This window comes from Triturus cristatus, chromosome 7 (assembly GCF_964204655.1).
Source record: "Triturus cristatus chromosome 7, aTriCri1.1, whole genome shotgun sequence".
Lineage (NCBI taxonomy): Eukaryota > Metazoa > Chordata > Amphibia > Caudata > Salamandridae > Triturus > Triturus cristatus.
Window position 1 is genome coordinate 287535512 of NC_140590.1, and position 12847 is coordinate 287548358.

Consider the following 12847-nt stretch of genomic DNA (forward strand, 5'->3'; position numbering starts at 1 on the left):
ACAGCGTGGTGGCCCGAACTATAAAGGATGGGGGCAGGCTTGGGCAGTGGAGTAATACAAAGAAGGGTGAAGGCCATTATTTTGGAGTTATTTGTAAAAGTGAGAACATTCCTGGTATGATAAAAATATACATAAAGCCAGCAGCCCAGAACTCAGATTACCGTCTGCTTGCTCTCATAGAATAGTATGCATGGGTGTGCCAGCAGAGAGGTTTAAGGTGTACTGTTGTTGTAGGCAGCGTGTTGATATAACTTGATCTGAATGAGCTGTTGAGTCAGTAACTGGTCAGCTACCTGTAGCGTCTTCTTGAGAGAATGAGGGTGAACGGACCGGAGGTAAAAGCGCCCCTTCGCTGCAGGTGTTCTGACCATGAAAAAATGCAAGATTTCTGGTTATCCTGTGGCAGAGAAGCATAAGGAAAGGAGTGCAGTATTTTTGGTCATAAATGCAGAGATCCCATTTTGGGTATTTGGTTAGGCACAAGGCATCAGCAATCACAACACATGATTTGACATTAATTGTTCTCCAAATGATTGTGCTGTAATTTGTAGATTTATATAGCACAGCTTATCACCCCTGAAGGTATCCAGGCGCTGTCCATGGACATGGGAGAGATTAATTGATTTACCTAGGATCACAGGCTGTTGAGCCGACGCCGAGATGTGAATCCAGAACCCCAGCTGCTGATTCAGTTTTTGATATGTCATAACATCATTTCCTCAGATCTGTTTATAGTCTATTAATTTGATCTTGCTGCGAGGAAGTCACTGGTCCTGAGATCTCGTAATTTCATCACAAAGTATCCAATATTATTCTAGTTGGAGTTAAAAAAAAAAAAAAGAGGCACATATGTACTGCGCGCGTCTGCGCCCGTCCGCGCCCTGACGCGCCCAGCGGCCACTAACGATATTCCTACTGCCTTATCCACCTCAAACACATTAACATACACTGTCAATGACCTTTGGTTATTGAGAGGCAATGTCTTTCCGTCGTGCACTACGCATAACTGTCAGCTACGTAGATTTGTATGCCCTAACTGTAGCTTTGCGCTGGGTCACGGACATACCAAACGGGCAACTGCCGCTCCAAAGGGAACAGACACTTCTACATTTTAAAAAAATCTCTTTCCGAAGGTAGGCAAGCACCTACATCTCTGAAGCATTAACTGCCGGTCCCTTCCCAAGAACAAAGCACATATATTCGACTTTCTACACACAGAGAATCCTGATGCTTTGTTTCTTACGGAAACCTGGCTTTACGCTAGTTCAGGTCCGGATATTGCTTGTGCCCTCCCCCCTGGCTATGTCATTGCCAGGAGTGATAGAGGCACTGGGAAGGGAGGTGGGATCGCGATAATTTTCCAATCTAAGTATTCCTGCAAATTAGAACCTCAGTCCTTTCCGGACTGTGAAGCTGCAGTGTTCAAACTCGCTGTTTCTCCTCGAATGACCTTATCCGGTATGCTTATTTACCGTCCCCCAGGCAATCCTAAGAAATGGCTGTCCGCCTTCCCTGACTTAATTGCCCCTTTTGTTTTGCAGGCGGCCAACTTTACCATTCTGGGTGACTTGAATTTCCATCTAGAGGACCCCCAGAACATTGGGAGCATCACTCTCTTGTCTGACCTTGAAGCTCTCAATTTGGTACTACGAAACCAGGGGCCTACACACCAGGCGGGGCACTTATTGGATCCCATTTTGTCCAATCTTTTGTTGGACTGCAGTTTACCCGCTTTTTCGTTAGGGTGGTTGGACCATTATGCCATTCAATTCCAACTAACCTTTTCTGGAGATACTACGCCTGTCCTTACGAGCAACTTAGGGAGTAGAAGACCATGGCATAAGTTAGATCTAGTTTCATTTAATAGCCTCTTAGTGGCTAATCTTCCGGATCTTAATCTCCTTCTACGATCTTTAAACGCTGCGGTATCCAATTGGCTATCCACGTCCATTAATGTTTGCTTGCCTTTGGTACCGAAACATAGTTTTTCTCACCACCCCTCTGCCCCTTGGTTTAATAATGACCTTAAGATCATGAAATCCAAGTGTAAGCACTTGGAAAGAAAATGGCGCAAACTATATGCCCCCAGCTGTAAGTCTGACCACAAAGCTGCTCTCCATACCTACCACTCTGCTTGTAAGGTCGCAAAAGCTACCTTTGTCACCAATACCATCAATAATTCACTGAACCATCCTCAAGCACTATTTTCGATGGTTAAGAAGCTGGCAGGTTCGAATACTCAACCTTCGCCTCCCGCCCTTGATGCGACCCAATGTAATAATATTGCCAATTTCTTTATTACTAAGGTGGAGACTATATACAGCATACTAACTATCCCCGCTTCTGCTAACCCCGATAGGCTTCGGCCCAGTACCACCTTCGTGAGCCATCTCCCCTCAACAGCTAAAATTTCAAAGTGGCCCCTTCTTGAAGATGGTTCCTTTCTTGACTGTCTAGCCAGGGTAAAGTCGGGCTCTCCCCTAGATCCTTTACCGGTTAACATCCTGCAACAGCTATCTCCTGTTGTTTTGGGAATTCTTAAGTAACTTCTAAACTCTTCTTTACGGGAGTCCTTTGTTCCTCTGGATTGGAAGCATGCGATGGTGGTCCCCCTTTTAAAAAAGCCCAGCGCTGACCCCTCCATTCTGTCAAACTTCCGTCCAATCTCACTGTTGCCTGCGCTTTCCAAAATTCTAGAAAAACACGTAAACTTTCAGCTCACAGCTCACGTGGAAAGTTCAGGCTTTCTGCACCCGTCCCAATTAGGATTTCGGACCCATTTTTCGACAGAGACCACTTTACTGGGGGTAACTGAGAAACTGCGCTCCTGCCTTGATCGAGGGGAGACTATGGCGCTCATTTTACTCGATCTGAGCGCAGCATTTGACACTGTGTCTCATTCCATCCTGTTAAAATCTCTCCAGTCAGCAGGATTTGAAGGCCCCGCCCTTTCGTGGCTGGCCTCTTTTCTCAGTAAGCGTTCGTTTCAGGTTTTCTCCTCCAACTCTTCATCTACTATCCGATCATCTGCATACGGAGTTCCCCAGGGGTCCACTTTGAGCCCATTGCTCTTCAACATCTATGTGAGACCTCTGGCGACCATCGTAGAGGATGCGGGCCTTTCCCTCTACTCCTACGCCGATGATACTCAAATCATTTTCTCTCTATCCTCTACTAAAGAAGCTCCTGCATCCTTTTTGCAGAGTGGCTTACGTCGAGTGTCGGAGTGGATGAGTGCCAATTTCCTGAAATTAAACGGTGACAAGACTGAGGTTGTCATCTTGGGCAAACATAAACATCTTTGGAGCCCTCATCATTGGCCCCAGGAAATGGGTCCTTTCCCCCAGCCTGTTGCTCAGGTTCGCAATCTTGGGTTTGTCATTGATAACCAACTCTCTATGCGGCAACAGGCGATTAGCATTGCCGCCACCTGTTTTAACATCCTAAGGTGGCTGCGGAAGATCATCTGGATGCTTCCTGGCTCCACACAAAAAATGGTGGTCCAGGCACTTGTAATTTCTCGCCTGGATTACGGTAATGTACTTTACCTGGGTGGTAGTCAGGAGCTTTTGAACAAGCTCCAGGTGGTCAAAAATTCCGCAGCTCGCCTTTTATGCCACGTCCCAAGGAAAAATTCCATTTCCCCTTTTCTACGGAAGTTGCACTGGCTTCACATTGAAAGCTGCATCAAATTCAAGACCTTGTGTCTTATTTTTAAAATTAAGCAAGGGACTGCCTGTCATGTCTTCGCCAGTGCCAGTAACGACAGACACCGTGACTTCGCTCAACACTCTTTATTTACACCTGCCTCTAGCGTGTCCCTACTCTCTCTGCCGTCCCCAGGCTCGCCCCGCCTCTTCCTGCTGGCCGTCCTCTTCCTCCGGCCCTCCCGATGCTCCACCTTCAACCACTAGACCACCTCACAACTCTACATCTCCCCCTTTGTTAGCAAAACAAAATGAGTCACTGAAAGTTTACATTTCTTCAATTAGCCGCTTAGGCTGGCGAATTGTCTGTCGGGATCTGAGAGACCGTCCTTCAGTCACCACGGTGGGGTTGTCTCCGGGTTCCTTGTCCGAGTGGGTACCATTCTCACTTCGCGTCTCAGTCTGTTGAACTCTTGGTGACGTTAGCCGCGAAGCGAGCGCCTCTTGCAGAGCTGGACTACACTTTTGAAAGTGAGACACATTCCGAGTGACGCGCCTGTTGTCTGACTCCGCCGTCAGCATGGTGCCCTTCTGTCGAGTGACTGTCAGAGGTTCTGCTCTAAACTTGCTGTCCGTTTTTTTGCATTGCTCCTGCTTGACTACCACGCAGTCTCCTTCATGGAACGAGAGAGACCGGGCTCGTCTTCTACCATCCGCATATGTCTTCATGCTTTCTTTGCGAGCTCTGTCGGTAGCCTCCACTTCTTGATGGACGCGACTTGGGGATACCGGTCGTAGAGCTCCCTCCCAGGTGGGTATCCGCGTCCGAACCGGGCGCCCCAGCATGAGTGTTGCTGGACATTTGCCTGTGGTGGCGTGCGGCGTCGTCCGGTATGCTCGGAGCACATCGTTGAGCGCCACCTGTAGGTCTCTTTTGTCAAGAACTGCCTGCTGGAATGTCTTCTTGAGGGTGGCCATGAACCTCTCAGCTGTGCCGTTGGCCTGTGGCCATAGCGGTGTTATCCGTCGGTGTCGAACATTCATTAGTTTCATGAAGTCACTGAACTCCTGGCCATTGAAAGGAGGACCATTGTCTGTTTTCACCTCTTTGGGTACCCCCCAGGCTGCAAACACTTCATCCAGGATAGTAAGTGTGGCAGCTGCGTTAGTGGATGGCACAAATCGGGCGATAGGGAATCTCGAATATTCATCAATTATCACTAGCACATATTTGCCCGACTGCATGGGGCCATAAAAGTCCATCGCCAGTTCATGCCACACTCCTGGCGGTAAGGGCGTCATCTGGAGTGGGGCTGGCGGATCTCCTTGCCTTACCACTTGGCACTGCAGACAGTCCTTCAGAGTGTGTTCTACCATTTTGTCCAGGAAGGGGAACCAGACGCGCTCACGAAGGGCCCTTTTGGTTTCTACCACTCCTCGATGGCTTTCGTGAGCCAAATTGACGACTCCCTGCCTCAATTGTTGAGGGATGACGATTCGGTGATCCCTTAGCAACAGGCCGTCTGCCGTGACAGATAGTTCCTCACACACGTTCCGGAACGCCTGCAGCTCCTGACGCATTGTTGGGTCACCACTTTCTTCCTCCGCGTCTTCATGCCGCCATCGATGTGTTTGAACTCTGCGAATCACCCCTTGCAGCATTGCATCCTGCGAGGTGACGTCTTGGATGACTTCTAGGGGAACAGCTGGTGGCCGCGCCTGATCCACTACAAAGTGGATATATTCGTCAGCAACGGATGGTGTGGGGCGCTGGGAGGCTTCGGGGTGTCGCGACATATAGTCGGCTGGGTTGGCTGCCTTCCCCGGTTTGTGCACAATGGTGAAAGTGTATTCTTGCAGACGTAGTCCCCAGCGTTCGATGCGGGGTGGCATTTTGGAACGCGGGTTTCCATAGATGGTGATGAGTGCTTGGTGGTCCGTCACCATTGTGAAATGTTTACCATATATAAACACGTGAAAGTGCTCGCACGCCCACACTACCGCGAGGCTTTCCTTTTCAGGTTGAGAGTAGGCCTTCTCTGTGTCAGAGAGGCTTCGGCTGGCGTGGGCCACTATGTGACGTTGGTCAGTGTCTTTATCGTATTGGGCCAGGATGGCACCTAGACCGACGGGGCTCGCGTCCACGGTGATTTCAGTCTTGCGGTCTGGGCTGAAGTATGCCAGGCTCTCCACCGTTCCCACAGCCTGTTTAATTTCTTGAAACGCTCGCTCGCACTCCGACGTCCACTCGAACACTTGTCCCTGTTTGGTCAGCATTCGAAGGGGGTGGCTGAGTGTGGCATAGTCCTTAATGTACCTCGAGCAGTAACTCGCCATGCCCAAGAAGGACCGTACATCGCTGATGTCCTGTGGGCTCTTGGTGTTGTTCAGTGTGCTCACTTTGTCGGGGTCTGGCTTCATCCCGGCTCCAGAAAAGATGTGTCCAAAGAATTTTAGCTTCGACTGGTGGAACTCACATTTCTCTCTGTTGAGCGTGAGGTTGGCTTCTAGAAGGGCATGGCAGACTCTGTCCAAGGCTGTGTCGTGATCTTGGATGTGCGCCCCGTAGACTAGGATGTCATCACTGTAATTCAGCGTATTAGGGATATGATGAATTGTTTGTCTGATAGCCTCTTGAAATATCTCCGCGGCTGATGAAATGCCAAAGTTTAGTCTCTTATATCTGAACAGCCCCAGGTGTGTTGCGAATGTCGTGATATACCGGGAGCTTTCGTGGAGTTCCAACTGGTGGTATCCTTTGTTAAGGTCTAACTTAGAAAACACCCGCGCACCATTTAGTGCAGCTATCATGTCACTTAAATGGGGCCCTGGATGGCGCTCCCTCTCGATGGCGGTGTTAGGCATCCGCATGTCCACACATAGTCGGACCTTCCCTGGGGTTCCCTTCTTTGGTACGATCACTACTGGAGACACCCACGGCGTGGCGCCTTCTGTCCGCTCGATGATGTCAGCCTTTAGCAGATCTTGCAGCTCGTCTTCCACTGCCTGCTGGAGGTGGAAAGGTACCTTCCGAGGGTGTTGGGCAACTGGGCGGATCTGTTCATCTATGTGGAGGCGAATTTGGCCTCTGTTCATTTTGCCAAGCCCGGTGAATAACTTCGGGAATTTGTGAATGATATCGTTGTCGCTGCTGACACGGTAAAGGATTTCCACCAGTCTTAACCGTTCAGCCGTCGGCAGGCTAAGGAGACAGTCCGCTTCTGGCCCTTCTATGACATGTATCACGGCTGGGACAGATGTTGTTTGGTGTCTCAGCGTCGTCGAAAACTTCCCAAGACATGGGAGCGGCTTCCTGGACATCCAGGTATAGACGCGGACGTGTGCAGGGCTTAGTCGGGGGCGAGGATTCATTTTCTTATACTCTGTCACCGGGATGTAATTGAGTGATGCCCCACTGTCCATTACAAACTTTGTGTTATGTGCGCCCACACTGATGTCCAGTCGAGGGTATTTCTTCAGCTGATCTGGATCAGCAATCATGTTCGCATATTCCACTGAATACTCTCGTTCGCTTGACGGTGAACCAGAGTCTCTAGACGGTGATCTTCTCGACCACCTTGATGATCGTGACTCCCTGCTGGACTGGGAGGATCTGGACGACGACTTCTGACGGTCATGTACTGCTCGCGCATGGTGTCGGCGCGTTTCGCCTCTTGGCGTCCTGGTTGCATTTTTGTCTCTCTCACGGCGGTACTCCCCGCACATGGTCTCAAAATGATTACTCCGGCCACACTTGTGGCACTGCTGCCCCATGGCGGGGCATGCTCCGCTGTGTGGGAAGTCATACCCACATCTATAGCATCTTCGCACTGACGCCTTTTTTCCGTGATCCTGGCGTCTGCTCCTCCTCCCCGAGTCTGGCCGCCGATGTCCAGGGCGGCGATGTCTCGATGGCGGTCGTGCGTGCCGTTCTCGTTCTCTCGACCCCCGGCGGGGACGTTCGGTGTGCACTTGACAGATTAGCTCCTTGCGCTCCGTACGCCCTGCCTCCATGGTCTTGGCCTGTTCCTCCGTTTGGTCGTGTAATCTCGTGAGTTCCTCAATTTCATCTAAGGTGTGGCTTTTCTTCAATAGTTTCCTACGAAGGGACTCCGACTGACAGCTGTCAATCACGCGCAACCGTATTGCATCATCTGTCGAGAATGCTTCAAAGTTGCAGTGACGCGCTAATCGCCGTAGTCGCGTTATATATGAGCCCATTACCTCATCTTTCTCTTGGCGCGATCGCTGAAACACATACCGTTCGTAGTCCACATTCTTTTTGTGCAAGAACTTCTTATCCAGGGCCTCTCGCACCTTGGCATATGTTCCCGCATCTGCAGCAGGGATTTCTTTTATCATCTTGCTAATATCCTTCCCCACGAGATTTCGAAGTGCGATCAGTTGGTCCTCATCTCCCAGTACCTTGGAACCTTTGATATAATCCTCGAAATCTTTGATCCATTCTTCCCAGCGAGGGCCCATACTACTTCCGACCACGAGCGCTAGAGGTTCTGGAGGGCGCAGATGCGAGAACCCCATGACAATTGGCTTCGCTTCTTGGCGAACTGGGGATCCCTGGTTCGACATTGCGCCTCACGTGAGATTATGTCCTATCTCTCCACTTGCCTTTGCCTTGGCTTGTTTGTGATTTATCTTGTTTTTTTTTTTAATTTTTTTTTTATTTATCTGTTTCTGCCCTCGTGTGGGGCTTCGCTTTGCTCGTGCTTGTTTGCTCCTCACAGCGCCTGACTTCAAGATGGCCGCCGGGTACACTTCAATGGGACGTCTTTGCTAGCCGCCTGACTTCAAGATGGCCGCCGGGCCGGTATTGCATACAGGGCTTCACACGTGCTGCTATCACTGTGGGGCTTCACTCACCCCCAGGTCCGTGCCCTTCAGTCGGCGCTGGGCAGGTGGGCTTCACGGCAGCCGCTTGCCTCACCTCCGCACGTCTTCCGCTTCACACGGGGCGAGGCTTCACAGCGAGGTAGGTGGTGGTTCTCACATCTGGCGCTCACAGAGGAGCCCGTGGGCCAGCGTCGTCGACCTCTCTTCTTTCCTCGAGCGCCAAACCCTCTTCAGGCTCAAGGTGCGCTCTACGCTTCCGCTCCTTGCAATGCCGGGCTCTCTTCGCGCTCGGGGTGCGCTCTGTGCGTGGCGGTGTTCCCGCCGTCTTCTCCCGCTTCTTGCCCTCAGGCGGACTCGGTTGCACTTCAGGGTTTGGGAGAGCATTCAGCTCGATCCCACCCTCGTCGCCAGCTGTCGTGTCTTCGCCAGTGCCAGTAACGACAGACACCGTGACTTCGTTCAACACTCTTTATTTACACCTGCCTCTAGCGTGTTCCTACTCTCTCTGCCGTCCCCAGGCTCGCCCCGCCTCTTCCTGCTGGCCGTCCTCTTCCTCCGGCCCTCCCGATGCTCCACCCTCAACCACTAGACCACCTCACAACTCTACACTGCCCATGCCTACTTGCAGGAACTTATCCGTCCATATGTTCCTTCCCGGCCCCTACGTTCTTCCACCCTAGGCAACCTGGTACTACCCAGATTTAGGTATAATGAGAAGAGAGAGACCCCTTGTAAAGATCAAGGGAATAGGGTACTCTTCCAAGTAAAAACTGGCAATCCCTCGATCATATGGATATAAACAGAGTCTTTAAAATGAGATCAAGGGAATAGGATGCTGTGTTTGGTCTCTCCTAGCAGTCCCTTGATGACCCAGGAATTGACTAAATGATCTAACACACTACAATCATTATATACACAAATCAGTTAAAAATTCATTTACATTTATTTGATAGACACATATAGTACATTCAGTTAAAAGCCTTAATTCACCATGGTCCCTGTTTTGCTCTTATTGACACATTAAATCACAATTTACAATACAAAACAGAAAACTTTAAAATGTATATCACACAATTACATGAACAGAATTTCTTACTAAAGAAAGGGGAAAGCAAACATTCAAATATATTGCATCATCCTGTTATGAACCTGCATGACAGAGAGAATACAAAAGAAAATAAAAAGACACTACACTTTGTCATTAGGTACACATCCACTATCCACTACTTAAGGGATTATACACTTGTGGGATCTGACTCTAATTATCGCTACAAGTGAATGCCCGGTACTTTGGATTGTGTCAATTCCTGTGCGTCGACGCGTTTCGATGGGCTGTATTTATGCCACTATCTTTATCAAGACCAGTGATAAATGTTTCTCTCTCAGTTCACATTTGAATAGAGTTTCCAGCTATGGGAGAAAAGATATTATGATAATCAATTAGATAGTTAGAGTCTGTTTGATGTCGACTCACTTCATTTTAAACAGTTAGTTGGAGCTATCAGGACTCCCTCCCATTTTTATCCACTTTACTCTGTTTGTAACTTAGTTGTCTTAAAGGGTAAATGGTTATCTGAACTCCACGTATCGCTGCTCTGGGAGCCCACCCTTAGAATAGTCACTCTTCCCTTTGTGTACCTGTTTCTAAAATTTATCAGATGTTCTCACCTGAATATCTGCTTTTTACTCTATTTGTTGTAGGTTTCCACTAAAATAGATGGATAGTTCTTGTGGAAAGCGCACGATAAGTTGTGGTCCTTCATGGGATCTCAATGTTCTGATCTGTGAAGAGATTTATGTCCAAAATTACCCATTCAGGGTATAATTCTGTAAACTGCGTTTTTTTGTATGCCTCACTGCCTAGGTGTAATACAATCTATTTGTTCTCACCTTGTCGTTAAAGCCGGTCGTATTCTCTATCTGATTTGTTTCCTTAAGGTGTAGATATAGTGTACTATTTCTGAAGGATTGGCCCAACTGTTGTTGTCCTTCGTTTGTACCTGTAATATATACAAATATCACTCTGTAATATTGCCACCTCAATGCCTGCTCTTAACTCAAATTATGACGGCTTTGTCCGTACCTGGTGATGATTGCTGTCAGGTGTCCTGCATGTAGAATTTTTCTCTTTTTGGCCTCTTTATTCTTAGATTAATCTCGAAATCTTAAATGGACCCGCAGTTAGTGAAGCGTCCTCGGGGTTTCTCAAATACCCTGTTCTGTAGAGGGACAAGGAAAAAATGAATAGTCCCTCGTATATGTTAATCCGGAATGTTCCTACGAACACCGGTTCCTCCCTATGTCGTGGAGACGCTGTACCCGGTTTGCCCTACGCTCTTATCTCAATTCTTACCTCGCAAGCTGCAGGCTGTTACGTCCATGCAGGAAGACTTCCGTGATGCGGTTTCTGATTACCGCTCTGTGTGTTTGGCGCCTTGCATTTGTTTAAAAGAGCCACACCTTCCTATTGGTTGTCTGTGTCAGGTGGTTGCTTCGCGGCCAATCGTACCGTTTTTCCCATAACGCTCACTCTCTTTTGTGATTCCACCAATCATAGCGTACAGGTTTGGCGATATTTTGTTTACATCGTGTTTATCCAGTCCCCTGATTTGTTCTAATCTGTCTAAGGCCCGCCTGTCATATTATTGATCTTGCTGATGCATCTTGTTATGTTTTATTCATTTATTTAATTACATTATTTCACCCGCATACGTTTTCAACATGAATCCAATTGTTCTCTATTGCTGATTTCTTATACTACCAGCGCCCTGTGATGGCTGAATAATGCAAAAGGTATCTCAGTATGGGAGGATGTCATGTTCATAAAATAAAACTTTGTTGACATATATTATAATGACAGTGGCATTACGTCTTTCACTCATTTGTTCACTATTATTAGTTTCTTTTGCTACAGACGGCCATGAATGGCTGAATGATGCATAAGGTATCTTGGTATAGGAGAAATTTCCTGGTCATCATATAAAACTTTATTGGCATCTATTCTAGTGTCAGTGGCAATATGTCTCTCGCTCTATTCTACTCTCTATTCTTGTGGTTAACGGATATCGTAGATGTCACAACTATTTCAGGAATCATTTGTTGATAGAAATCTTATCATCTAGTGATAATATTCATCCAGTCCTCCTTCGAATTCAGACCCTTATGTACTGTATTAAGGTGGCACATGAACCACTGTTCACGTTGTTTCCTTCTAGTATCAATGTCACCTCCTCTCCTGTTTATAGTGATTTTTTCCAGTATGAACCACTTGAATTCATCACACTTGTGTCCCAGTTTTCCATAGTGATCTGTGAGTGGGGCCTTTTCTTTCATACTTCTGATTGCGGATTTATGTTCTAATAAACGGATACGGAGTTCCCTCCCTGTCTCCCCCACATAGCCCAGTCCGCACGGACATATGAGGAGGTAAACCACATTTTTACTGCGGCAATTGTTCAACGTTGTCGCCCACATTGTCTTATTGTTGAACGTCATGCTTTTTGTTTCTATGCAGTGTGTGCAGATCGAACAGGTACCACATTTGTAATTTCCTTTGGCTTTCTCTCCTGTTAGTGTGGTTTGGGCGTCTTTTGCCTGTCTGTATGTTCTCACCAGGGAATTGCGTATAGTTTTGTTCCGTCTGAATGAGAAAAGGGGTTTTTCCAATCTATTCTCTACCTCATAGTTTAAAATTCTCCAATTTCTGTTCACTATGTTCTTAATTTTATTGCTCTTATTTGAAAATTGTGTAACAAAGACAATTCTGTCACTTGAGATATCCTTTTTCTTTCTGTTGGTCTCTAATAGGCAGTCTCTATTATAGAATCTGGCCCTTTTTAGTGAGTTTTTAATCAGTTTCTTCGGATACCCTCTAGCCTTTAATTTACTTGATAAAGTCTCCGCGTGTCGGTAGAAGTCATCAATTGAAGTACAGTTACGCCTTAGTCTTAAGAATTCCCCGAAGGGGATGTTATTTTTTTGGGATCGGGGGTGATTGCTGTCATAAGTTAAGAGAGTATTTTTATCAGTGGGCTTCGTAAAAAGCTCCATCTGTAAGGTGTTATCTACATTTTTGATTTTGATATCCAAGAAATCTACCTGAGAGTTATTATAATGTGCTGTAAACTTAAGGTTTTGGTCCCCCAAATTTATCCATTCTAAAAAAGAATCCAACTCTTGACTAGAGCCATTCCAGATAAATATGATGTCGTCAATGAATCGGTGCCAACCCTGTACGTTTTCAAAGTATGGCGCAATCTCATTGAAGATGTGTGTTTGCTCAAAGTGTCCAACGTAAAGGCATGCCAGACTGGGAGCACAGGTAGCCCCCATGCTGGTCCCTTTCACTT